General features: G+C 35.6%; 1 long non-coding RNA gene across 1 annotated transcript in view; it reads left to right on the top strand.

Moving 5' to 3' along the window:
• The window catches only part of LOC138137253 (uncharacterized), a 44765-nt gene extending 18606 nt beyond the window's left edge, over positions 1 to 26159 (top strand). The window contains exon 3 of the long non-coding RNA XR_011161664.1: positions 20628 to 26159. This is a non-coding gene — a long non-coding RNA (uncharacterized lncRNA). The remainder of the gene's footprint in view (positions 1 to 20627) is intronic.
• The last annotated feature ends 316 nt before the right edge of the window (positions 26160 to 26475 follow it).

Here is a 26475-nt window from a genome sequence, read left to right as displayed (position 1 = left end):
GAGCCTAACCAAATTGTCGATGCAACCAACAATACATTTCCGCACTTACTTTGCGAAACTTTTTTAAAAAATTACAATTTGGATCCACGATGGCTATCAATCATTATTATTATTATTTTTTTTTATTCGTATCCCACCTCCACCCGGCGGCACGGCAATTTTGCCGGAGTACATACACTATTACGGATAATACTATCAAGTAATAGTGCAGTGCTTATCAACATAATTACCGGCGTCTCGCCTCCACATTTTGACTTTTTTGTGTTTTATGTTCTGTGTCAATGTTAAGGAATTTCCTCACGATATGACATGAGTATAATAATATACCTTTTTGAATTTCAACCACCAATTTGTTGTCTAAGTCCAAAATTTTTAAATTTTTAAAAAGAGATTGCGGTACTATTCCTGTTGCTGAAATTATAAATGGTAAAATCGAAATTTTTTCTAAACACCAAAGATTTCTCATAGCAACGGAGAGTTCTAAATATTTATTAATTTTTGTATTATACCGGGTGTAGAATTGGTTTACGAGACATAGGATTTTACATGTAAAAATAAGGAGATCCAATTATTGGCTCCCCTAATAATTTTATGACAAAATGGTTAAAATGAAAGTTAGAGAGAATTAAAAGTACTGTCTAATTCCACTCTTTGTTTTTTTCTAACATCTTGTGGTACTGAAAGAAAAGCAAGAAAGGAGTTAAGACAAAAATACTAAAAAGCAGTACTAGCAATGAAATTTGACTTCTAAAATTATTTGTCGGGTGGTTCCACTATTACATATTTAATTTTCTTTTGATCTGCCCTTCAAATGAACTCGTACAGGACTACAGGACGAATGAAAAGGTATCTTCCATTAAATGTTCCAATTCTTCGAATTGTTTCTATGGCTGAAATTGTTCGGTCTGGGAAACCTGAAGCAAATGTTGCTTGGAAATTTCTTAAAGAAGATCCTCCATAATACCATTTAAAGAAAGAATTAGAAATTCATGCCTAGAAGTACTTTTTAGTATTTTTGTGTTAACTTTTTTCTTGCCTTTCTTTCAGTACCACAAGATGTTAGAATAAAACTAAGATTGAAATCAGACAGTAATTTTAATTCTCTCTGACTTTCATTTTAACTATTTTGCCATAAAATTGTTAGGGGAGCCAATAATTGAAACTCTTTATTTTTACATGTAAAATCCTATGTCTCGTAAACCAATTCTACACCCGGTATGTCTGTGTTATATTGTGTGAATTTGGAACAGCTATATCTAAAAGATATGCTTGCTTTTGTTGTTTATTTAAAATAGTAATGTCTGGTCTGTTATGCTGAATATGAATGTCGGTTAAAACTGTACGATCAAAATATAATTTGTAATCGTCATTTTCCAAACAACTTTCTGGTTTATAAATATAATGTGGTTGTGTATCCTTTAATAAGTTGAATTTAACTGCTAAATTCATGTGTATAATTTTTGCGAATATATCATGACGTTTTTTATATTCGCTTTGAGCCAAAACGGTGCAAGAAGAAATGATGTGTTCAATGGTTTCCCCTTCAGTTCCGCAAATCCTACATTTATCAATGATCGATTGTAATCCGCATATGTGTTTTTTATAATTTCTTGTATTTATAACACGATCTTGTATTGCAAATATAAAACCCTCAGTCTCAGGATGAATATTTGATTTTTTAAGCCATGCATGAGAAGCTTGAATATTAATTTCTGGTTGTTCTAGTTCTTTAAAATATCTCCCATGTAAAGACTTTTGTTTTATATTTGCTATAGTGTCAGGTATATTTGGCTCAACAATATCTGAAATTATTTTATCGCTTAAATTTAAAGGTGTGTAACCTTTATCCGCTGAAACCAAAGCATTAAAAAAAGTGTTATCACGAGCTCTATTGAGAAAATAATTTTTTAGTGAAGCAATTTGATTATGTTGTAGAATTTCTAGATTTGAGAAACCCCTACCACCATTTTCGCGTGGTAAATTAAATCTTTCAATAGCAGATTTGGGGTGATGTTTACAAAATTTTGTAAAGAGAACTCTAGTTTGAATATTTATATTCTGTAAATTAGTTTTGGACCATTTTATAACACCAAAAGAATAAGTCAACAATGGAACAGCATATGTATTAACTGCTTTTATTAAATTATTACCGTTTAATTTTGATTTTAAAATAGATTGAATTCTTAAATAAAATTGTTTTTCTAAATTTTCTTTTATAATTGAATGTTGAATATGATTTGATTGATTAATACCTAAATATTTATAAAATTCTCCTTTATTTAAATTTTTAATGATTTCTCCTTCTTGAGTTATATATTCTAAATTTTCGTAATGACCGCGACATATTGATTGCGTTTTACACTTATCAATACCAAAACTCATGCCAATATCATTTGAGAAATTTTCAGTTATTGTTAGTAAAGATAAAATGTGATTCTTTTTAGATGCATAAAGTTTTATGTCATCCATATAAAGAAGGTGATTTAATTTGGATAGTGTGGTATTATTAAGTCTAATATTGAAAGCATATCCAGTGCTATTTAATAGATTTGTCAAAGGATTAATGGCTAGACAAAACCATAAAGGACTTAAAGAATCTCCTTGATAAATTCCCCGTTTAATTTGAATAGGCTCGGAGTTTAATTTAGTATTGTTTATTGATAAATTTAAAGTAGTTCTCCAAAATGTCATAACATGGGATAAAAAGTTAATCAAATCCAAATTAATTTTATAAATTTTAAGAATTTTAATTAACCATGAATGTGGTACTGAATCATAGGCTTTTTTGTAGTCTATGAATGCGGTATAAATATTTCTATTATTTTTTCTAGCTTGTTCCATTATTACCGTATCTATTATGAGTTGTTCTTTACAACCAAAACACTCCTTAACACAACCTTTTTGTTCTTCATTAAGTATATTTAATTTTTGACAATGTTCGTAAATTATTACTTTAATGCAAGATGTCATAAGTTTATAAATTGTAGGCAGACATGTGATTGGCCTATATTTTGATGGATTTTTAGTATCGGAATCTTTTGGTTTCAGATATGTTATACCATGGGCCAAAAACTCTGGAAATGTGTTAGGTTCTCTAATAAATCCGTTAAAGTGATCAAGTAAGCATTTATGAATACAAGTAAATTTTTTTAACCAAAAGTTATGAATTTGGTCACCTCCAGGGGATTTCCAATTATGTGAACTATTAATATTTTTAACTAAAATTTCAAGGCTAATTTGAATATGATGTGGATTATTACTATCTGGTATCTCATTTTCTAAATTAGGAATCCATTCTGCCTGATTATTAAATTGAACTTCATTTGACCATATTTTTGACCAGAATTCTTTAATTTCATTTATATTTGGTATACCATTATTATCTTGAGTTGTATTATCTGCTAAATTTTTGTAAAACAACTTCTCATTATTTCTAAATAGTTTGTTTTCAAATTTCCGTTGTTTATTATTTTTATATCTTTTTAATCGTTTAGAATAAATATTCAATTTCTGTAATAAAGTGTCTTTAATTTCTATTAATGTTTAATTATATTCGTTATATTTTAAACAATGTATTCTGTTTTTATTTAAAATCGATTGAATACAGTTATTTAGATGATTAGAATTTATACCCTTTAAATATTGAGTTATTCTACCTAAATCTCGTCTGATATTGTTAATGCGTTTATTTAGTCTTCGTTCCCATTATTATTATTATTATTAAAAAAAAAAGAATATTTGCGGAGGATAAACCTATAACGCAAAAGGCTTAATTTAAGACGCAGATGTAAATTAATTTCTGTCCAACATCCTCTTAAAAGCGTGGACAGTGGATACATTGACAGTTTCAGGAGAGAGTCCGTTCCACAAGGTGAATGTTCGATTTGTTAAGAAAGACTGTCTTACCACACCTTTAAAAAATTCCTTTTGGGTTTTATAGTCGTGGCCACGAAGTCTCTGATCGAGAGCAAATTCAAGGAAGTCACCCATACAGCCCGGAAACAATTGATGTGTAATTCTGAACATTTGAATTAAGTCAGCTCTGTCTTGTCTCCTGCATAAAGGAGGCAATGAAAGTATTTCTAGTCGGAGCTCATAGTTCAGTTTCCTTTAATCTGGATTCCATCTTGTCACTTCGTGTTGCACCCTGTCTAAAATGTTCTTGTCCTTGATCAAGTTTGGTCTCCATACAGGAATAGCAAACTCAAGGTGAGGTCGGATATACCGGGTGTCCCAGAACTGCCGCATGATATTTTAATAGTGTATTCTGGAGTGAAAATCAAGACTAAAATTGAAAGAAAGAATGTCGAGGGTCCTATAGTATCTATACTGTAAGCGCTTTTCGCTGACCAATCATAAGACTTTTGTTAATTGCTTTATTAGGTAAGCTCATTACTTTGTTTCATTTCCATGGATTTTAATAATACGATAAAATTCTTTGAATTATTTGGTCCGCTGTAATCGAATAATAAATACATTGTGACATTTCTTAATGTCATTTTGACAGTAATATTTTTTCTTAAAATCGAAAAGTGAACAGTTTTGAAAATGTTTGCCGCTGCAGAGTACTATGATATGCTCATAGTTTATGGAGCATGTGGTGAAAGTGCTTACGCAGCCGTAGAAGCTTACACTGCACGTACGCTGCAAATGTATTTTTGCGTTTGGTAAATCGGGCTAGGAATTCGGGGAATTTAGTACCTCAAATTAAAGGAGTTGGTGGTGTTACACGAGAGGCTCGCACTCCACAAAATGAAGAGGCTGTTCTTCAGGCTTTTGAGGAAGACGGAACGTTAAATATTAGAAGCGTCGCTAGTATGTTTGACATTTCAAAAAGCACAACACAGCGGATTCTAAAGGATAATCGACAACACGCTTATCATTATACGCGTGTACAGAATCTCTTGCCTGAAGATCTTCCTCTCAGAGTGCAGTTCTGTGAATGGTTACTGCAACAACATGAAGCAAATCCCAACTTTGTAAAAAGTATTTTATTTACGGATGAATGTTTTTTCTCAAGAAACGGAACATTCAACATTCATAATTATCATGTAGGTATGGGCAGACGAAAATCCACCTGCAATTCATGTTAATGCATTTCAACATCGGTTTAGCATCAAGCTGTGGGCTGGGATTTTAGGAGATTCATTGGCAAGTGTTGATAAACAAACGATTATCAGATAAAATATCGACTGTAGAGTTTCAGGTTAGTCCGTTTTAATTTCCTCCAAGATTAAATGGTGAAGTCTATGCCAATTTTCTTAATGATGAATTGCCTGATCTTCTAGACGATGTACCATAGCAATTCTTGGCACATCCCTGGTTTCAACATGATGGTGCTCCGGTGCATTATACAAGGCAAACTCAACAAGTCCTTGATAGAAGATATCCTGATTCTTGGATAGGACGTGGACGTGGCGGGCCAATAAATTGGCCGGCTAGGTCGCCTGATCTCACACCTTTAGACTATTTTTTGTGGGGTGACATGAAAAACTATGTTTATCGTGAACCGGTGAACTGTTTAGAACAACTGGATGATAGATTGCATGAAGCTTTGGCAACAATTACACCTCAAATGATTCAAGGCGCCCAAGCAAGCTTAATAAGACGAGCACGCCTTTGTATTCAAATTCGTGGAGGTCATTTTGAGCAATTATTATAAGAGTATCTACGAATTGTTAACTGTTATGGTTTTTGATTGTTTATTAAACTTTTTTTTAATTCCAAAAAAACAAAACAATATTGCTTTTCTGTTTTACACTGCTTAAAAACCAGCTTTTGTTAAGGTATTATTCCAATCAAACATGAACCTCAATATTTTTCCCTAGTTTTAAGGAGTGTATTAACGTTTGTCAGCTCAACATTTACGCTTTGATCTTAGGGTGGCCTGCCTCAACGCAGCTACTATAAAAATAATGTCACATTGACACTTCATTTCTGTCAAGTACAGTGGACCAGCTAAATTTATAAGAATTTTGAAAAATGTAAATGTAAGTTGTTTCCTAGCAACTAGTCGGATTACTTAATATACCTTAAAACAGGTTGAAAAAAGCTTCACAAGATTGGTTAATTTCAATAGTTTACCATTTAAATACCCTACGGCCCTCCACATTTATTCTTTCAAATTTAGTCTTAATTTTCACTCCAGAATACGTTATTAAAATATCATGTGGCAGTTCTGGGACACCCGGTATGTTGTATAGAGTTTGGATACCAGATCTGGTGAAGGATTGTCAAACACGTGTTTAAGCAAATACAACACCCTCCTTGCCCTACCCGCAGCAGCTAAGCACTGTTCAGACCAACTTAATGTATCTGTAACAATCACTCCTAAATCGGTATGAGATTTCTTAACCAACAATTCGCTTCCGTTTATGAAATAAACCAATTTAGGATTGTTTATGCCACAATGTAATACACAACATTTTGACGTATTTAGAGGAATCTGCCATTTTTTACTCCACATATCATCCGCATATGCGGAATAACAGTTTTCAATACTACGTAATAAATCACATGTATACAGCAAAAACAGAATCGGTCCTAAAACAGAGCCCTGCGGAACGCCGCTTACCACAGATCTAATAAAGATGGATTTTGACAAGTTCGGTACCTAGTGGGTTCATTGACTAATTGAGAAAAACTATTTTCTGACAAAAAATCTACAAATATCTGTTCTGTGTTCGAAGTTGTCGCGCTAGTTTTTGAAGACCAGTTAATGTTGGGAAAATTGAAATCTCCCACAATAATTAAATTAGGAAACTTTTCCAAGGTAGATGCAATTGTGTCAAGTAAGGTTATGTCATTATTCTGGCTGTTTAAGACCGAATTATCATTGTCATTTTTTGACATAGACAGAAGTAACTGAAATACCAACGCAAAAAGCTTTTAATAACGAACAGAACATAAATATTAAGTGAATTAATTAAGGAGATGTTCAAAATGCTGCCCACCACTTCTTTCACAAGCGTCAATGCGATTCCGGAAAGATCCTCTCACTCTCATAAGCATCGCTGGCGTTATAGATCTACAAGCGAGGGTTATCCGATGTTCGAGATCTTCTCTACTGTTGATAGGTGTTTGGTAGACACGCTCTTTGACTGTTCCCCATAAAAAGTAATCTAGTGGAGTCATGTCAGGACTTCTCGGGGGCCAAGGATTAATCGAACCCCTACCTATCCACTTATTCGCATACACAGTGTCTAAATAGCGTCTCATATCTCTGTGGAAATGAGGGGGCGCGCCATCCTGCTGGAACCACATGTTTTGTCTTCTGTGTAAATCTATCTCCTCCAACAAAATTGGCAGAATGTTTTGCAGAAAATCTAAATACACTAGACCATTTAGTCTTTCGCGAAAACAATATGGTGCTATAATTTTGTTCCCCAATATTCCACACCAAGCATTTGTAGAATAAACCGTCTGGAAGTGTCCTTCGCGAATCCAGCGCGGATTATTCTGGGCATAATAGTGACAATTATGCTTGTTTACACCCCCATTGTTGTTAAAAGATGCTTCATCACTGAAGAGCACATTTTCCAAAAAAGTTTGATCCAATATGATTTGTTCCCGAACGAATCGACAAAAATTCAGTCTTTTAGGGTAATCTGTTTCTTTAAGCCCTTGGACCAATGTAATATGATAAGGATGAAACTTATTTTCATTCGCAATTATGGAAACATGTGGTTCCTCTTCAAAAATTTGAAGCACTGCTATTTCGTGTTCCTCATCCGTGGCTACCCTTTGCTTTGATAACTTAACGGGAGGCCAATTAGCTCTCAATTGACCCTCCAATCTTTTAAAAATCATGTCAGAAGGCACTCTCCTTTCAGGGTATCGCTGGGCATAAACACGGGCAGCAAGAGATGCATTCTTCAAACATTCTCCATAAACTAAAATCATGTCGGTCTTCTCATCATTCGAATAAGTGAACATTTTGCAGTTTGTAATAAATTTGTAACGTTTGTCAAAAAGTGACAATGTTAATGATTGATCGGCATCGTGGATCCAAATTATAATTTTTTTTTTAAGTTTTGCAAAGTATGCTGCGAAAATGTAATGTTGGTTGCATCAAGAATTTGGTCAGGCTCATTATTCCTCGTAAATCACCCTGTATTGTTTATATTTGAAAATATTTATTAAAAAATCAAATTGAACAAAATTTATAGATACATAATTTTATTGTTTTTGGTGAAATTTCATAAAACAGTCTCGGCATAAAGAGACATTGCATTTTTTACAGAATGTCAAAGGTCTGCTTCTACAATTTACGTACTGGCATCTTCGCTTGTTTTCCCTTCTTTCTAAAAAATGTCCAGTGTTGTCAAATCGGACGTCTTCTGAGACGTCGCTTTTTCATCACCCGCTGTCCATGGCCTAGTTTTAAATAGTAAACGGCGTTCTCTCGTCTAAAATCTTTTAGACTCATAGACTTTTTTCCGTTGATATGCCTGTATAATAAATACGCGTTTACCACTGCCATGTCAATAACGCGTGTCACCAAACATCAATGCCACTTTTTCCCTTTGACTGCAATTGAGTATTTTTCAAGCAGCCACTTATGTTGGTCCACACCTCCCATGTACGGTCGGTGGACAAATAAAACTGGGACACTTAAAATTTAATCTGTGTAAATCAGACCATTGAATTGTCAATATATTTGTCAGTGTCTATACAATATGTCATACCAAAGTTAACCTATTTGTGATAAAGCCGTAATTAAACGATGCAAATTTGTAAATTTTAACTTATGTGATTGTCATTTTTGTCCCAGTTTTATTTGTCCATCGACTGTACGTACTATAATTATAAACAACATTTGGCTGAGGGTCCAATACTCTTTCTTTTTGTTCCCTACTCCACCGTTGAACGGAAGCTGGTGGTTCCACAGTGTCGAAATTGGTAGCTAGCAACACGCATTTATTGTCATTGCATTTCACTATAATTTTTTTATTGTTTTCATCAAACTGATAGTCGTACGAACCTCTGCTTAACTTTTCCATTTCTTTCGTCGGCTTTATGTGGCATTTTTGCGTTCTGTTTTCACGGATAGTTCCAGTGGCATGAAATCCTAACGAATTCAGCCTGGAAAAAAATCCGTGGCTACTAAAAAAATTATCAAAATAAACGAAGTGACTCGTTGACAACGGATAACATTTTCGTTACAACACTTGTTCAAAGAGGATCAGCAGTAGCAGCTGTGGTTGTATCTTTGCCACAATACAATGAAAAGTTGTAGCAGTATCCATCGTCTCCGCACATTGCCCAAAGCTTATACCCAAATCTAATGGGTTTTGCGTGAATAAATTGCTTTAGGGAATTGTGTCCATAATATCTTACTGTCATTTCATCTATTGATAAATTTTCGTGGAATATACCCCATTTCCGAAAATTATTATTGACTTTATCGACTAATGGTTTTATCTTGAAAGTCTTGTCATATTCTGCTCCGCCATCGCATTATCAGTAAAATGGATAAGCGAGTTTAGTTCCAAGTAAGCGTTTCGGCTCATCGCATTCCGAACCAGAGGCACTCCCAAATCTTCTTCTTCAGACCAGTAGTCCCTTTCACTAGGCAAAGTTTGGTACCCAGTAAATAATAAAAAACCAATAAATATTTTGAGCTCGTCACGCTCACAGAATACCGATGTTTATTCTTTTGTGTCGTTGCATATCGAATTGTTTCCTGAACTGTCCACTCATACAAATCTTTGTCAAATATTTCTTCAAAAATATTAACGGGCGAAAACCTGCCAGTGTAGATCGCACATGGTTCGAGTTTGTTTTGGCCATGTCTCCCTTCGAACGTGCTGCATAATTTGGCTCCATTTTGGTCCACTTGGGCACATTAGTAATTTTTTAATTTCGTCGCTTCTTTCTGGTTGGGGTAACTCCTGATAACGTCGAAGGACCGGCTACAGAAATTGAAAATGTCGATAGCGGCAAGTCGTCTTCACTGTCAAAGTCATCATCAGAAGACTGGATATTGATTTCCACGTAGCCGGATATATCGGTAACAAGAGGTACATCCAAATCACCATCGTCTACGTTGTCTTCATCAGTCAGTTTGTCAACTTCTGGTGGCAGAGCCAAGACGTCAGCTTCAATTTGTTCCGAATACAAATACTCAACGGCTTCCTCCAATGTTTTGAATGGTCTAGTTGTCATTTTGTCGTTAAAATGTGAACTGAATTTTTTTTTGTAAGAACAAAAATAACAACTATATAGACGGATACGCCCAGCGATCTATTTGTACAGGTGTCCCAGAACTGGCTCCCCAGAGAAAAAAGGGAGCTTTAGGGCGAATATATTAACATGTATTTTGAAGAAAAAAAGTCCTATCTCAAATGATAACCGAGAAAAGACATTCTGAAGTTGACCAATTAGAGTTGAGCATCATTAAGGTGGAATAATCGCAATTTTGCGTTGCCTAGATTTCCTTTTTATCCGTAAACCTCTATAATTCTGTCCATTTGATTTGGTCCACTACATTTATTAGAATGATTGTTTACGTCAGTTTGACATTTGTTATAGAATTTCGCTGCGATATTTAATTCAAGTGTATCATTTAACATGTATTCTTCCTCTGAGTACGTAGATATGATTCTTACTTTTGCGCGATGTGGGAACAATGCACGTGAAGCAGTAAGGTTGTACCGTGACAATTTCCACAAAGACAAAACAATCCTGAAATTAATCGCCCGGGGTCGAGAAACGGGTCAGATGCAACCAGTTCGAAGAAGAAGTTAGGGGTGCTCCAAGAAATGTAAGGACTGTCGAACACGAGGAAGCCGTATTGAATGTCTTTGAGGAAGACGGCACCCGGAGTATTCGAACAGTTTCTCGTGAAATGGGTTTATCCAAGAGTTCGGTGCAGAGAGTTCTAGCTGATAATAGGAGGCATCCATACCACTATACACGAGTACAACATCTTCTGCCAGAGGATTATCCAATTAGGCGAGACTTTTATCTATGGTTAATAAACCAAAACGATGCTTCACACTTCTTGTCACGGATACTGTTTTCTGATGAGTCGCTATTTTGCCGGTAAGGTTGTTCCAATTATCACAACCTTCATATCTGGGCAGAGGAAAATCCAAGAGAATAATTTCTCAGAGGTTTTCAACATAGGTTTTCTGTTAATTTGTGGACTGGGCTATTGGGCGATCGTTTGGCAAGTATAAGCGTGGTGGATCCTTCCATTTATTAAAATTCCGAATCCCCGGCTCTAGATTAGACCGTTTGAATTCCCCGCGAGATTAACGGGGGCAAGATATGCTCAGTTCATTGGAGCGGAGCTACCTGATTTACTTGAAATTGTACATCTTGCTTATCGCATAAATGACTGGTTCAAACATTTTAGCAGAAACGTTCAGGAAATTTTGGATAACCAATATCCACCGCTATAGGACGATTGCGCCGGTATTACCTGAGTTGTTTTAAGCCGATGGCACGATTGCGCCGCACCCCTGATTCTGTAAGCCCCTCAATAAAATACAGGTAGTAGGTAATGGTGGGCCCCAACGATGTTTAAAAGCAATTATGAAAACCAAATAATATAAAAGATTCTCAACAAACCATTTATTTACAAAAAAAAAATATATATACAACACCTTTTTCCGTGCTTCCACAATTACGGAATTTAAAATTTTCGAAAATTACAAGAATCTTGCCACGTTCACTAAGCATGTTCTCCATTCTAGCGTTTATTCCAGCGATCACTTCAATATTCTTGGACGAAACTAATGATTTTAGTAAAACATCCGAATATTCCCAACTACCCCTACTTTATTTGCAAACAGGTACAGGTACCTTCCTAATTACCCTTCCCGTTAAGGGATTAAATTTAGTACCGGCGCAATCGTACCTGTGGATTACAGGTAGTTTGAGAGACCCCGGATTATAGCAGGTCATATCGGCGCAATCGTCCCCTGCCCATATCCACAGCGCTGAATCGGTCGAGGAGGACCGCATCATTGGCCTGCCAGGTCTCCAGATCTGAATCATTTATCGGCGGCCCATAAATTCAGAGGCTGATCTGAGAGTTCGAATTCAGGAGGCTTTTGTTTCAGTTACTGAAGAAATGATAACTAACGCTACTACAAGAAGTTTGTTACGTAGAGCACAATTGTGCATATAAATGAATGGTGGTCATTTCGAACATCTGCTTTAACATTGTTACCTATTTAAATAAATGGTTCTTTTTGGAATCGCCATTTTTATTGTTTTATTTCGAATTTTGCAATTGTCAAGTCTTGTGTCGATGACAGATAAACGTCAACGAATTTTTATATCGGAAAACGTCAAAATTCCAGTTGCCCAAACATTTCATTGATTTGTGCGATATCAGAGATTTTTTGTTGTTGTTTAGCAACTGATCGGATTTTTTAGTAATACCTGAGGACGAGCTTCCCGGATTGGTGAAATTAAAAACTTTGTAACTCGGTAATTTGAGCTAGCAGAAAATTTATTTTAGTCAATTTAGAGTCTCTTTTGTTGTCGGTACATACCTGTTTTCTCTGGGGAGCCAGTTCTGGGACATCCTGTAGATCTCTAGGTTTCAACGGCAGTTTGAAAGAAAAAATTATCTAAATGGAGCAAAATTTATGACATGGACAATTACCTACATCTATTAGCATGCAAAATATATAAACAAATATTACTTACGTTTTTACAATAGTTCACAAAGGCCCCCAAGATATAACTCTAAAATTCCACAATGTTTAAAAAAATTCAGTCGGCTTACAAAGAGCACTAAACGCACAGTGATAAGGAGCAAAAGATGTTACCTGGACTGTCGTCTATTTTTAGAGAGGGTAGGTAATAGTAATTACATACCGAGGAGGAAAGTGTTCCATTCCTGTCGAGAGAACAATAGTTTACCGAGAGGCTCGCCCTCGAGGTGAACTAGTTCTGGAGACATAGGAATGGACTTTCGCCGAGGTTTGTATACTATTTTATTCACAATCAATCATTTAATAAAACAAGCAATATTATAATAATAAAGAATAAATAAAAACCCACCTGAAAAAAGCATATTACGATACCAGAAAAATGTACAGAGATTTTCGCGATTGGTGCGACAGTAGCGCCACCACAGGTCAGTTATGGGTTTCGTTAAGCCTGATTTATAGTTACTCTGCAAACGTAATCGGAGACGGTGACCGCAACACTAAAAAGTTAAAACAAGTGGTTTTGCCCGATGTGTTTATAGTGCACCGCAAGCGCAATCGGAATGGGAGAAACCGTAATCGTGTCCGGAAAAGTTGTTTGTTTTGTTATCCGAATCGATTATGTGAACTCGAGAGTATGTTTAATAGGGACCTAACGGTGCTTTCCAGGATTGCAAACTGTCTTACCAGATCAAGTATCGACATCTTGTCTACTGTCTTTGCAGTCACCAGTGGCTGACAACAGACTGTCTGCGAAGATTTGCCGATTTAATTAATGCATCAGGTTGTGCCTATCCTAATATTGTTGGGTTTATAGACGGTACAGCACGATGTATATGCAGACCAAAGTATAATCAGCGTCTACAGTACAGCGGTTACAAGAAAACACACGTTCTTAAATATCAATCGGTAATGTTCCCCAATGGAATTATTGGTCGTTTGGATGGTCCTGTCAATGGAAAACGACATGATTCCGCAATCTTACACATTACGGGATTACTACAGGAGCTGGAAACAAAGTTTGTCAAGCAGGACGGTACGTGGTTTGCTTTTTATGGCGATCCAGGTTACGCCAATCAGAAATTTATAAAAACTGGCTTCAGAAATTCAATTCACACTCCTCTAACTCCTCAAAGAGAATTTAATTCTGATATGTCATCACTCCGTGTTAGCGTGGAGTATGGTTTCGGAAAAATTATTCAACTTTGCATTTTTAGATTTCAAAAAAAATCAAAAGTTATATATGCAAAATATAAAGGAACAGTATGTGGTCGCAGCTATTTTGACAAACTGCCATACATGCTTGCGAAGAAGTCGTTTCAACTTTTTTTTTGTTGTAATCCTCCAGATCTAGAATTATATTTAACGCCATAGAAATTTGTTAAAAGCCTGAATGTATCAGCTTTATTTGCAAATGTAATAATACAAATTATAATTTAGTTGCTTAATTAATTTTATAATAAATAAATTATTAAAACTACCTATGTACGTATAAAATTTAATTATTTTTTGGAAACATCTTCATAACCATCTGCATGGTTTGCTGCGTCCCACGCAAAATTTCTTGCGTGTTCATCGCTTCTTCCGCTAATCGTTTTTCTCTGGCTAAGTCCATTTCAGTTCTTCTGCTTTCGTTTCTTAATTCAGTCCGTTTTATTTCGGCATCTAATTCAAATCGACGGTTTTCAAGTTCCGTGTCATGTCGTAACTAAATTGCTACGAGGTTTTCTTCTCCGGTCTTGGCACGTTTTCTCCGTGCAGAATTTGGATCGGGTGGTGCGTCGGTATAAATCTGCCTGAATACCACTTCTCGCTCTTGATCAGCCGCCGCTCTTTCACTGGTTCTTTTATTAGTGCTGATGGCACTGGCAGTAGATCCCTGACGATGATCCTCTTGGTCATCACTTCTTTCACTGGCACCGAATTCGGTGTTAATAGGTGCTTCTTCGCATTCAATCATTGCGATGATTTCTGTTAGCAGAATTCCTCTCTTTGATCGCTGCTCTTCTGTTCCCGTTTTGGCTTTTAGTTCATCGTGTTTGAACTTTTTTACCAGAGTATCTACTCTATCACGAAGAGTTCTGGGTGATACCATGTACCCATATTTTTTCCTTAAGTCTTCACACACGTCTGCCCATTTAGCTTTACCCAGCTGGAAGGGATTTACACCAATGGCAGATTCTAGGATATTTATCTCTTTCAATGGTGAACATAAAGCGCTTTTCATATTTGTTTTTTTTTTTTTTGTTTTTTTTTTTTTTTGCCTTTCCCCTTTCACCTAACAGGCCTATCAGGTACCTTTTACGGTCGGCTTGGTTTCTTTTTCCTTTGTGGTGCGGCGGGGCTCCGGGGTACTTTCCCCGGCTACTTTCCCCGGCCACCTACGCCCACCCTCTCTCCTCTCCTTTTTTCTGGACGACACAACACGAATATCACAACACACAACATCCATGGGAGGCCATCCGGTCTGGGATTTGAACCCTGCTGACCTCGCGGTGGTGTCGGAAGAGTGTCTCTCTTCCTTCCACCACCCTACCGTCAGCCCCTACTAGACATACACACACATCCATGGCCCGGCGGAGTTTCCTTCCTTCGAAAAAATCCTCCCCTTCGGTGGGATTCGAACCCACTAGCGCCGGGACCGCGACCTCGGAGCACTGTCTCCGACAGCCATGCGGCCACCGAGCTACCTTTCTTTTCATATTTGTTATAAAACTTACTTTTTGGTTGTTTGAACAACTGGAACCAGCTATTTTGCAACTTTCCATTTTGTTACGAACGATGAAACATCCAAACGCACGAAAAACGTATGATTCTAAGGGTAGCGTCAAATTTTTGTTGAAACAATTGCCAACGTGACGTGAAAACGTAAGTTTGACGCTCAACGCTTGCGTTGGTTTTTTCGCAAACAACCCATACCGTGACGCAGAAACGTGAACGTGTAACGTGAAATTGTACGTTTCTACGTTCTCACGTCACGGTACATCGTACGTAACGTGATTTCGCTAATTGTCTATTAAAAGTCACTGATAAACGTCATTAACACGCACAAAAAAAAAATCTGACGTCACGAATACTTTTTTTTAACGTCTTGTAAAACGCGCATTAATACAGTGTTTTTCTTTTGGTTTTCCCCTTATGTCAATTGTATTTCACTAAATGTCAAAGTGACGTAAATATGAAATAGTTTTTAGAAATAGTGAAATACAATTGGCAAAAGAAGAAAACCAAAAGAAAAACAGTGTAATAATCCTAAACGTCATTTACACGTTTTTAATAATGTACAGTGTGTACAGAAACGCAAAGTTATATTGTACAAATTTATTCAACAAAAATGAAAATTACAAAAATAAAACGTCATTCTCATTAGCAAACAAATAAAAAATAAAACGTCATTAACAAACAAATAAAAAAATAATTAATGTTTCTTTACGTATTTTGTACGGGTGCTGGCATTCTTAAGCCATTCTTTAATTGTTGTTGAAATCTGGGTCTCGTTCCCGTCATAATTTGATTGAACAATCTCTGATATTTTAATATTACTTATTAGATGATTAGTTAAATACTTAGTTCCGATAATAGTATATTATACGCCAAGGTAGAGAAGACATTTTTTTAACCCGAGGTAGTTTATAAAGAAGCGAGGCTTAAAATTGTCTTCTCTAGCGTGGTTTATATACTATTTTTTTCACTACTAGATCCGTTAAAACCCTTTCTAATAATAATTATTAATTAAATTTGTTTGTCCGATGCGACGATCCGAGTTCTCATTTTTCAACGGTTGCTATGAAAATTGAAAATCTACTGTCTACGTTAACCAATAAAATCAAAGAAAATCTTTCGTTGCTAGGTGACGGCTGTTCATTATTGACCTTGGTTAATAATGAAAATTATTATTAACCTTGGGAGAGAAATTCTACTTCTGGGGTCGGTTCGAGAGTCAATAATGACGCCTTCTGAGACTAGTAGTGAAAAAATGACGTTTACAATTGAGTAACAAATAAAAAATGTTTTTTTTTTTACATACCTACCATTAATAACTTTTAAAATTGCCGTGCTTTCGAAAGGATATTTCCCATGTCCTTTCCAATCCCAAATCAAGTTCTTTGTAATTAAGTTGTTTCTAACTCCTTTAATCATGTGGGGTGGGTCAAATAATAATGGGACAATTTCATCATTTTCAACAATAATTCTTCTTATTTCCATTTGTTTTTTTTTGTATATTTGTCACATATAGTCGCTATAATTTTTAATCCGCAATTTTGAACTTCCTTAATTAATTGTTTTAATAGAGAGGCAATGAAAGAGGCTTTGGTGCCCGACGAGGAAAATGAAAACTTTATTCAACATTCCCATCATTGTTTTTCGAGTTGGTAGTCCGAATATTTGTCTTAATTTAGAATATGCTCTTCCGGATTGTTTAAATAGTGCCGATGCAAAAATGTTCTCGTCTGTGGTGTATCTACGCCCTTTTGCTTGCACATTACGTTTCTTTAGTTGCGTCAAACAAAAATTAATTGCATCATTTCCTAAAACTTTACTTCATAATTTAATGTCAAAATTTATGGCCATTTTTAATCGTTCACGATATTGCGTAGCCCGATTTTTGCTAGTACCTACGTGCTGTTTTTTTTTTAAATCTCAACCTTTTTTTTTTTATATATATATTTTGGAAGTAGTGGATAGATTTTCCAGGCGTACACATTTTGCATGTATTTTTCTATTAGTTAATGATTCAGAAATGGGATTATTGGATACTGAAACGAATGACGTTGATGGTGTCTCATGCTGGTCCGGTGATTCGTCAATTAGTGATGTATAGTCTAGGGTGGCAGCCAATATAGATTCAGTAGAAATTAGTGAGAGATTTGTAAGTTTTCTTTGACTTGGTAATTGGTACAATAATATTCTAGTGTTTTGTCATTTATATCTTTGAGTTTTAAAATGTCATATAAAAACTGAACATTTTTGTTATGAGTTTCCAAAAGCGTGAATCGTTCATTTAGAGAATTAAGAGTAATGTCCAGAATATAAATGAAAAAGTTTACTTTAAATTTATTTTCCTCTGTTAAGGGTTCATCAGTTTCTTCATAGTCAAATTGACGTTTTTTCCTTCTGGCTCTAACTTCAGTTTTGGCAGGAAATTCGGTACTGCATTGAAGATTTTCTGCAATCTCATTAGCAGCAATTTTCAGTTGATCATATCCAGATTGTCTGTAAGTTTTAACTTTTTGTATAGTTCCTGCTAACATCCTTACACAATCTGACAAATTTACAGTTACAGCAACAAATATACACTTAAATACCAAAAATTCACAAAAAAAATAAATAAAAAAAACGCTACTATCCTCGTATGTTTTATGTTTTGCGCTAAACATTGGCGGCATATTTGCGCAATCTCACATGTTATTATTTGTCATTTGTTTTTCCAGCTACCTTAATTTGGTTATTACATTGTAACGCAATGCATTTTGATAGCTTTCGCTTGGTACTCGTCATTTGTTTCAAAAGTTAGTGTTATTTTTTTTATGTGAAGTTATACTTGTGACACATTGTTGTTTTCAGAATTAAAATCTCAATCAGAATTACTAAAAAAAAGTATGTAATCCCATTTGAAAAATTTTTTTTCGACAGTTTAGTCTTGAAGCCCTTGGAGCTATACGTGAATTTATTAAGCCGTTTTGTAGCCTACTAACAACCATTTGATTTGGTGTATAGATAATTAAAATCCTCCGATAAATAAGGGAGCTATGGACTTTTTTTTGGGACACCTGTATAAGCGTTGTAAAAGTAATTGGTTCTAGCATCTGTCAAAGCCATAACTTTTATGCCATACATTTCTGGCTTTGATGGAATATACATTTTGAATGCGCACCTGCCCCGAAAACCCACTAACATTTCATCAACACACGTTAGAGCCCCAACTGTATAAGATTCTTTAGCGTTTTTCACGAAAATATCAAAAAATTGACCTATAGCTGCTGCTCTCAATCGACAATGTATCACTTTGCGCTCTTAATACACAAATAGCTATTAATTGTTGAATGATTCAAATTGTATTTTGATTTTGTTGTTTATGCCGCCCCCTTACAGTGCGGCCTGATGCGGCCGCCTCTCTGCATCATAGCACGCCACGGCCCTGCGTATGTGTCTCAGATTACAACTTGATTTAACTTGACGATTGGTCTACAAAAAGTTAGGTTGTGTTTTTAGCACTGTATTTTTATTTGTGTTCAATTCGGCAGCAATTGCACGTACTGATACTCCATCCCTCAACCTTGTGGTGATTACCGCTTTCTGTTCTGGCGTTAAGTTCGGCATTATAATTATCTAATACTGATTAAGTGATTAATATCGTCGAATTCAGATTTTTTTAATTTTTGATACTTTTGTTTCCTAAGGGCTCCCACACACTAGCAACTTTTGTTATGGCTAGGGCCACACTACAGACTTTTCATCGGCCGACAGTTTAGTTGGTTGCTTAATAAGTATGAGGACTTATGTGAGTGCGCACACTAAAGCGATTGTAGTCGGCCGACAGATTGATCGAAAAATAGTTGGAATTACCTTTCAATAAGAAAGTTGGCCAACTATTGATAGAGCATGGTGTACAATGCGAGTGCGCACATTCACCGACTATTCGGTCGGTGATCCACACATATTATGCGTGCAGTGGCTCTCTGCAGTGCAAAAATTTTGATTTTTAATTTATTATTATGAAAGTAATAAAATATATTGAACCAAAGGATATTTTAAACCTATGTCAAATCTCATATGTATTTAATGAATATCGCGTAAGATTTATTAAGATACCAACAAAAGTAGGACATATTCCAGCAAAAATGAGACGTGCTTTATTATTTAAATATCTATAATTCAGAATTAAACTAGATTCCTTTACACATATTTTTATGCGTTAAAGCTAAGGTAAAGACGCAGTCGGAACGCGCTACTGTGAACTATGACAATAACAGTTAATAATTATTATTCGTTATTTTTGTTCATTACCAAAAGTGAAAAAAGACCATGAATTCCAATGAACTTTCAAATTCTATTAAGGCCCCTCATAAAGTTTAAATTTTTGTTTTTTTAAACTTTCCCTTTATTGCTCCGACACGTTTTTTTAAACCACCTTTGCAATCCCTTTTTTTTGCAGTCTTCTCCGCCTTCACATTACCCTTATTTCTTAATTAATGACTCGTTATTAGAATTGAAGAAATTGAAAAAAGACCAGCTTTATGTAGTAAATCAGCAGTGACTCCTCGCACAGTGCAAAAATTTTGATTTTTAATTTATGATTATGAAAGTTATTCAATATGTTGAACTAAAGGATATCTTTATCCTATGTCAGATGTCATACTACTGACTGACGGGTCACCATGACCCTTTACAAAAAAAATTTAAAACCATAATCTCAATACAATTTTTTTATATTGAACACAACATAATGTTAAATTAACATATTTAGAACACATTTTTTACAAGGAAAGGCCTATTTGCAATTTTCGCACACTTTGACGGCACATTGCAAACAAATGGGCAAATTACACACCGCACAGCAGGTACTCGTTTTGCGGTCTTTTTTTGCTGGGCAAATTGCATATCTCTTACGTTTGGCGTTTTCTATGGCTTGTCCTGGTTGAGGATTATCATGAACCATAACCCCAAGGATATCTGCGCCCAGAGAGCGAAGTTTGCGTGGCACATTTTTGTTATAGATTCTTTGCCTCATATGTGGGGTATACAATGCCATTCCCAGTTGTTTCAAGAAATTGTACCGCGATATTTCTACACATTTTGCCAATTGGTAAATAACACGGCTATTTACCCTAGAAATATTCAAAATACAGTGAAAAATGCCATAGGCCAACGCCTAGATCGACGAGATGTAGAGTAGTTTGCGCACTTTCCGTCCAAAGCATCTACACCTGCTATTATAATATAAAATTATTTCAGGCTTTTTGGTATCTTCATCAACAGTGTTATCATCGTGCATGCTGGATATCAATATAACCGACTTCGCTTTCTTTGGCACGTAGGAAACAATGGTTTTGTCCGATTGGAATCCAAATTCTGATGAATCGATGGGACGTTTTCTGTTGGGGAGAAACTCTTGAGGAATCATTCTCTTATTTTTCTTTACTGTACCTACACTTCTGTTCATTGAAAAAGCATACACTTACATTTTGCTTATGTAAATCAGATTTACTATTATCTGATGTCACTGTCATTGTCAGTGGCAGGTAATTGAAATAATTCGATTTCAGTTAATAAAAGTGTACTTAATGCCCCCTCTAATGTTACTGTTATCAACATTATAGGTTTTATTCTTTATTTTCAAGGTTTATTGTGGGTTATTTTAAGTCTGCTATAATCAAAATTCGTTTGTAAATTCTTACCTGATAACTTAATATGGGTAAACATGGAAACAAACATCAAGTAAATTTACACAACCAAAAAATCGCAAAAATCTCTCTCAAGACTTGTATGCTTTTTCCGTGAACAGAAGTACATGGGCCAGGCCTTTTTTTTAAGTTGATCAACCAACTCCATCGATGTGTACCAATTGTTCCCCGTTATATTTCTGTTGGTGTTTTCCACTGACTTTACCATACGGAGCACAACTTGAGTCGGATGCGAGAGAGTTGTTTTGTCTGCTCATACTAAAGCTTTTACAGTATACAGCATTTAGCATGTAATGTGTTTGACTATCTGCTAGTATCTGAATCTTCACCCCATATTTAGCGGGTTTGCTCGGGATGTACATCCTGAATGAACACCTTCCCCCGAATGGAACTAACATTTCATATATAGTCATGTTAGGATTAGGAATATAATGTCCTTGACAAAAACTTCAAAAATATCAGAAATTGGAGCTAGCTTATTAGTTGCAACTCTTTCTTGTCTTGTTTGGGCGCTATGAAACCGCAGACAGTATAACAAAAATAGGAAACGTGCATGAGACATAGTACACCGAAAAATATCTCGTCCACTTTTACATGAGAAAAGCAAATTGCGATACCAGAAAAACGTACAGTTGCGGATAAAAATTTCGGGCAATAGTGTCATTTTCATAATGTAAACTCTAAAACAACCTTTACATTAATAACCTCATTTTTTACTCTTGTCATGTTTATGTCATTTTGACTTATTTACTTTCAAAAATAGTGATTTGTGGCATACCTAATAACGGTTAGGTAACAGATCAAAGCGATGACTTAATTCAATTAATAAATTTCCTAAGACAGACAAATCGTTTAATCAACAATTTTAACAATTAATTTTAGTGTTTTGTCATAGCGCCATTCTATCACCTTTGCAATACGTTTTGGCATAGACAGGGAAAGATCTCTGTGGTAGCCTTGCGGTAATGCTTGCCATGTATTATTAATCGCAGTCAACAGTTCTTCCCGGTTCCGAAACACCAAACGTTGTTGTTGCAAATTCTGGATCAGTAGTCCCCACATATTCTCTATCGGATTGAGGTCCGGACTGCGACTGGGCCAGTCAAGGACGTTTATATTATGATTCTCGATCCATGCTCGCACTCTACGTGCGGTATGGGCAGAACAGTTCTCCTGCTGAAAAATAAAATTGTTGGGGATAATTCTCGTCACTGACGGGATCATCACATCTTCAAGAATCCTAATATAAACGTCACTTGTTAAGCGTTCTACTACATGCAGCATTACTCCAGGACTACCTGCAGAGATCCAAGCCCATATATTTACAGAAAAATGACCACTTTTATCTGTTTCCTGAATATATGGGTCTTCAAAACGCGAATTGCGTGGCCTATACACTCTTAAACGGCCATTTGAAAACGATTGGAAAACTTTCTCATCGGAAAATATCATTCTATTCCAAAAATCACTGTCATATAGGATATGTTGCAACGCCCATCCTACGCTTGCCTCTTTGTGGTGTGGCGTAAGTCTTAATTTTTTCGCAGCAACGTAATTTTTAAGACCACTGCTTCTTATACGCTTACGCGCCGTCCTAACGCAGCCGGGGAAGTTAGTAACAGCTACTGCACTGATGGCAGTTGTGAAGGGATTTAGCCGTACCGTGTTAACCAGGGCTTCGTCTTCCTCTATGGTAGAAATCCGATGTCTCCCAGAACCTGGTTGTCGCTCTACCGTTCCCCTTTGTCTATACTTTTGCATTATTGAATTTACGGAGCTTTTGGGTAAATTTAAAATTTCGGCAATCTGTCTCTGCGACATTCCATTTTCAGTAAGTGTTATCAAGTATCACCCTTACTTTATTGAAAAGAGTAACTCTTGGCATATTTTTGGCTTTGCGAAAATTCAAACTGACTGCGTCACCGACAGAAAAGTTTAATTGTCAAATGTTAGTCATGATGACAATAAAAGGTAGTTTACAGTGAACTTTTTGAAGTGACAGAAAAATAGTGCCCGAAATTTTAATTCCACAACTGTACACAGATTTTCGCGATTGGTGCGACAGTAGCGCCACCACAGGTCAGTTATGGGTTTCATTACTGAGCGCTTACGACTCATTAGTCATTACTGACTCCTGTTTTCACCATTACTGACCGGTTGATGTGTACATGAGTAATCGGTCACTTTCTAACCTTTAAGAGGTTAGAAAAGCTGTACGTTACTAACCGATTGTGAATAAAATCTTTTACATTTTTTAATTCCAACCAAAATTCAACAGGATTTAATTTCAAAAGTGTTTTCTTTTTTACCTCATCAAATTGGAAGGATACGTTTCTCCATTCAAAGCACAAATGCGTTGTAAATTGTGATTACGCTTATCCACTTCTAAAACAATAGAGGGTGCAAAATACGCAATTTCTGCAAATCAAGTATCGCCTATTGGTAAGCGATTTAATATTTCTTCGCACATTGACACATAAAATGCTGAGATATTTAAGATCATTTATTTTTAATTTTCTGGCTGCAAAGTCTCCAATAAATTTCTGCATTCAAATCCCACAAATATTTCATTGAAAGGTAAATAATTCGTGAGATGCAACATATTGTTTTTTAAGTAATCAATTTTTAAAACGACAAGAAGTTTTGTTCGATTTTTAGAAATAAAGTTTCCCTTTCTTTTTTAAAGTGAAAATTAGTGGCTGCCTACTTTGAAATAAAGCGTTAAATTGATTCATTTAGTTCAGAACAAACTTTAAAAATAAAAAGTAGAACTTATAATCAACACTTTGTAGCTGTTCAAGAATGGCTCTATTTGAATCCAAATTATCTTCAAATGCAGCGATGTTGAAATATGCAACTAAAGCGTCCCAGTTTAAGAGTAGCCATTCTACACATTGATGGGTGGCTAGCCATCTAGTGCCAGAAAGTTTTAACATTTTCAGATGTCTTTCTTGAAAATAATTTTGAATTTCTCTTAGTTGTTCAGATCGTTTTGAACTGCCACTTACATAGGAGTATACGTTTTTTATTATTTCCTCTAAAACTGGGGGTAGCTTGTTACAAGCTTTACTGGCAACTAACGTTGTTATAGTGATACGATTATACATGTTTATGTATAATTATATGATAGTGTATATATTTTCTTAATATAACTCGCATGCCTCTTTAAATAATCTTTTCGCAATAGGACTTTGCAATGGGGGCACGGATAGTATTCTGTATCCTCCAACAACTGCTTAGTAGTACTTCGGTATGGCCGCGAAGTACCAGTTATATACAATTCAAAATTTGTGTCATTCCGAAATAAAGCAAGTGCGTGACGCCTATCTTTACTCCCTTTAGAGTATTTAAAAATAGTAAGATAAGAAAGTGCTTTCTTGCAGACCGCAAGTGCCTAAGGTCTGCAAGGGCACTTTCTTAACAAGGTTTGAATACTATTTTTTCCCTACCGGCACAACTTTGTTGAAAAAAGTCAAAAAAAGATGGTTATATTCCTGATTAAAACGAAAATTTTGAGAATTGAATAGTAGGCTGGGTTATTTGTTTAATTAACTTGTCATCGCATTTGAAGATTTGACGTTTGTTCGAAAATTTGATATGAACAGGGTAAAGTAATCTACCTACCTAGCTTATCTGTTTATTTTCCAGTTTATATGATTGATCTACCAACTTGCTTTATTGAATTGGTTTTCATTTATCAATAACTTATTTCACTTTTGACACTTTTGACATTTGTATTTTGGTACAGTTTTACCATAACCATTTCATGATAACTTTCTTACCTTAGCGAGAAAGTTGAATTTTCTCACCTCAAATGAGGTATCCACAGCCTACATTTCTAACCGTAGGGAAAAAATTCTATTACCTCTTTTCCACTGGCGTGAAGCCTTTCTAAATGCCTCATGAATTTTTTTAAACTAACATCCTCATCACTGAATGTACATCTTTTTTTTCTTGCTTTCTTGTTTCTCTTAAAAGCGTAAGTATGCTGCATCAATGTATTTAATGAATTAAATAAACCATTTACTTTAATTTGCTCGGGAAGACTTCTTTTAAAAGTTTTTTTCCTGCAATCATTAACACCCACACTTTTATTGCCTTCAACTTTTCCAAGAGTGTAATGTTGCTCAATTCGAACCACCTCTGAGAAACACATTCATCAGCAACGAGATCTTTATCGCGTTCATTATCGTCTGTTATTTTTGATACCCCTATAGAAGACTGAACTGTTTGGTCCGTTGAAAAACTAAGAAATATCTGATTGGCGGACAACAATGTTGTATTACCTCCAAATTTTAGTGTCAACAATTTCCATTAAAAGTTTTGATCTAAATTTTTTTAACCTTAATTTTTTCAGATCCTGGGCTTTGAGAAATGTATAAAATTATCATAAGTAAAATAATAAACAAAGAATCCGAACAAAAAATATTGTTTGAAATATGTAAATACCTATTCTAACACTTTTACAGTGCTGGAAGCGACATTCACATAAAATCATATGTAAATAGTAACAAAAATTATTCAAAATATTGCTGTCTGCTTTGTTGAATGCTTCCAATGCACTTTTGTATAGTGCTTGTATCTTCCTAAGGAATTCTGACTTAAGTCATAAATAAACCGAACAAAAACCCTACTTAAAGAAATTTACTGTGATATTGTACCTGTCAATCACTAGGCGGTCTCGGAGAAAAGAATTACTTGGGGTAGTACTCAAAATATTTGTCGTAGACCGTCTAGTGATTGACAGGCACAATATGACAATAAATTTCTTTAAGTAGGGTCTTTGTTCAGTTTATTTAGGGCTTAAATCAGAATTCCTTAGGAAGATACAAGCACTATACGTCGCTGTCTGGGCAGCGATAGCACCTTCTGATACTGCATTAAGTGCCACTGACCTGCCTTGGACAACATCCATCACTCCGGAGACTCTTCTCCGACAGGCGGAAATTTTGTATTTCCGCGTATTCCAGTTTGTTTTCCCTTCCAAGAGTCCACCGTGAATTATTCTCGACGAATCCATCGTTTCTGCTTTGGTTCACTCTTCACCTTGTGGATTTCTTAACCTTAAAATCGGACTTTCGGAGATTACTTCAAACAGTACGCCAAATTATATGTAGGCATGTACCGAATATGTGCAGGGCGATCAAGAAACCGTGGCAGCTGAAATGCGCAATAGAGGAAGCGAGAGGGTTGTAGGTACGGTACACTCAATTAAGCAAATCTGCTAAACAGCTCGGACATGCTATCCACTTGAAGCTTGAAGCGTTTTACTCTGTTTATGATTTTATTCGGAATCGTATTGTAATATGCACATTCCTAACCTTATACGAGGGCGGAAAGTTAACCATTCCTTTTTATCTTTACTTCCCTCTCTTGGTCAGTAATTGGTCACTTTCCGC

This window comes from Tenebrio molitor, chromosome 8 (assembly GCF_963966145.1).
Source record: "Tenebrio molitor chromosome 8, icTenMoli1.1, whole genome shotgun sequence".
NCBI classification, from domain to species: domain Eukaryota; kingdom Metazoa; phylum Arthropoda; class Insecta; order Coleoptera; family Tenebrionidae; genus Tenebrio; species Tenebrio molitor.
The sequence above is the reverse complement of the archived record's forward strand: the minus strand, read 5'-3'. Positions and strand labels throughout refer to the sequence as shown.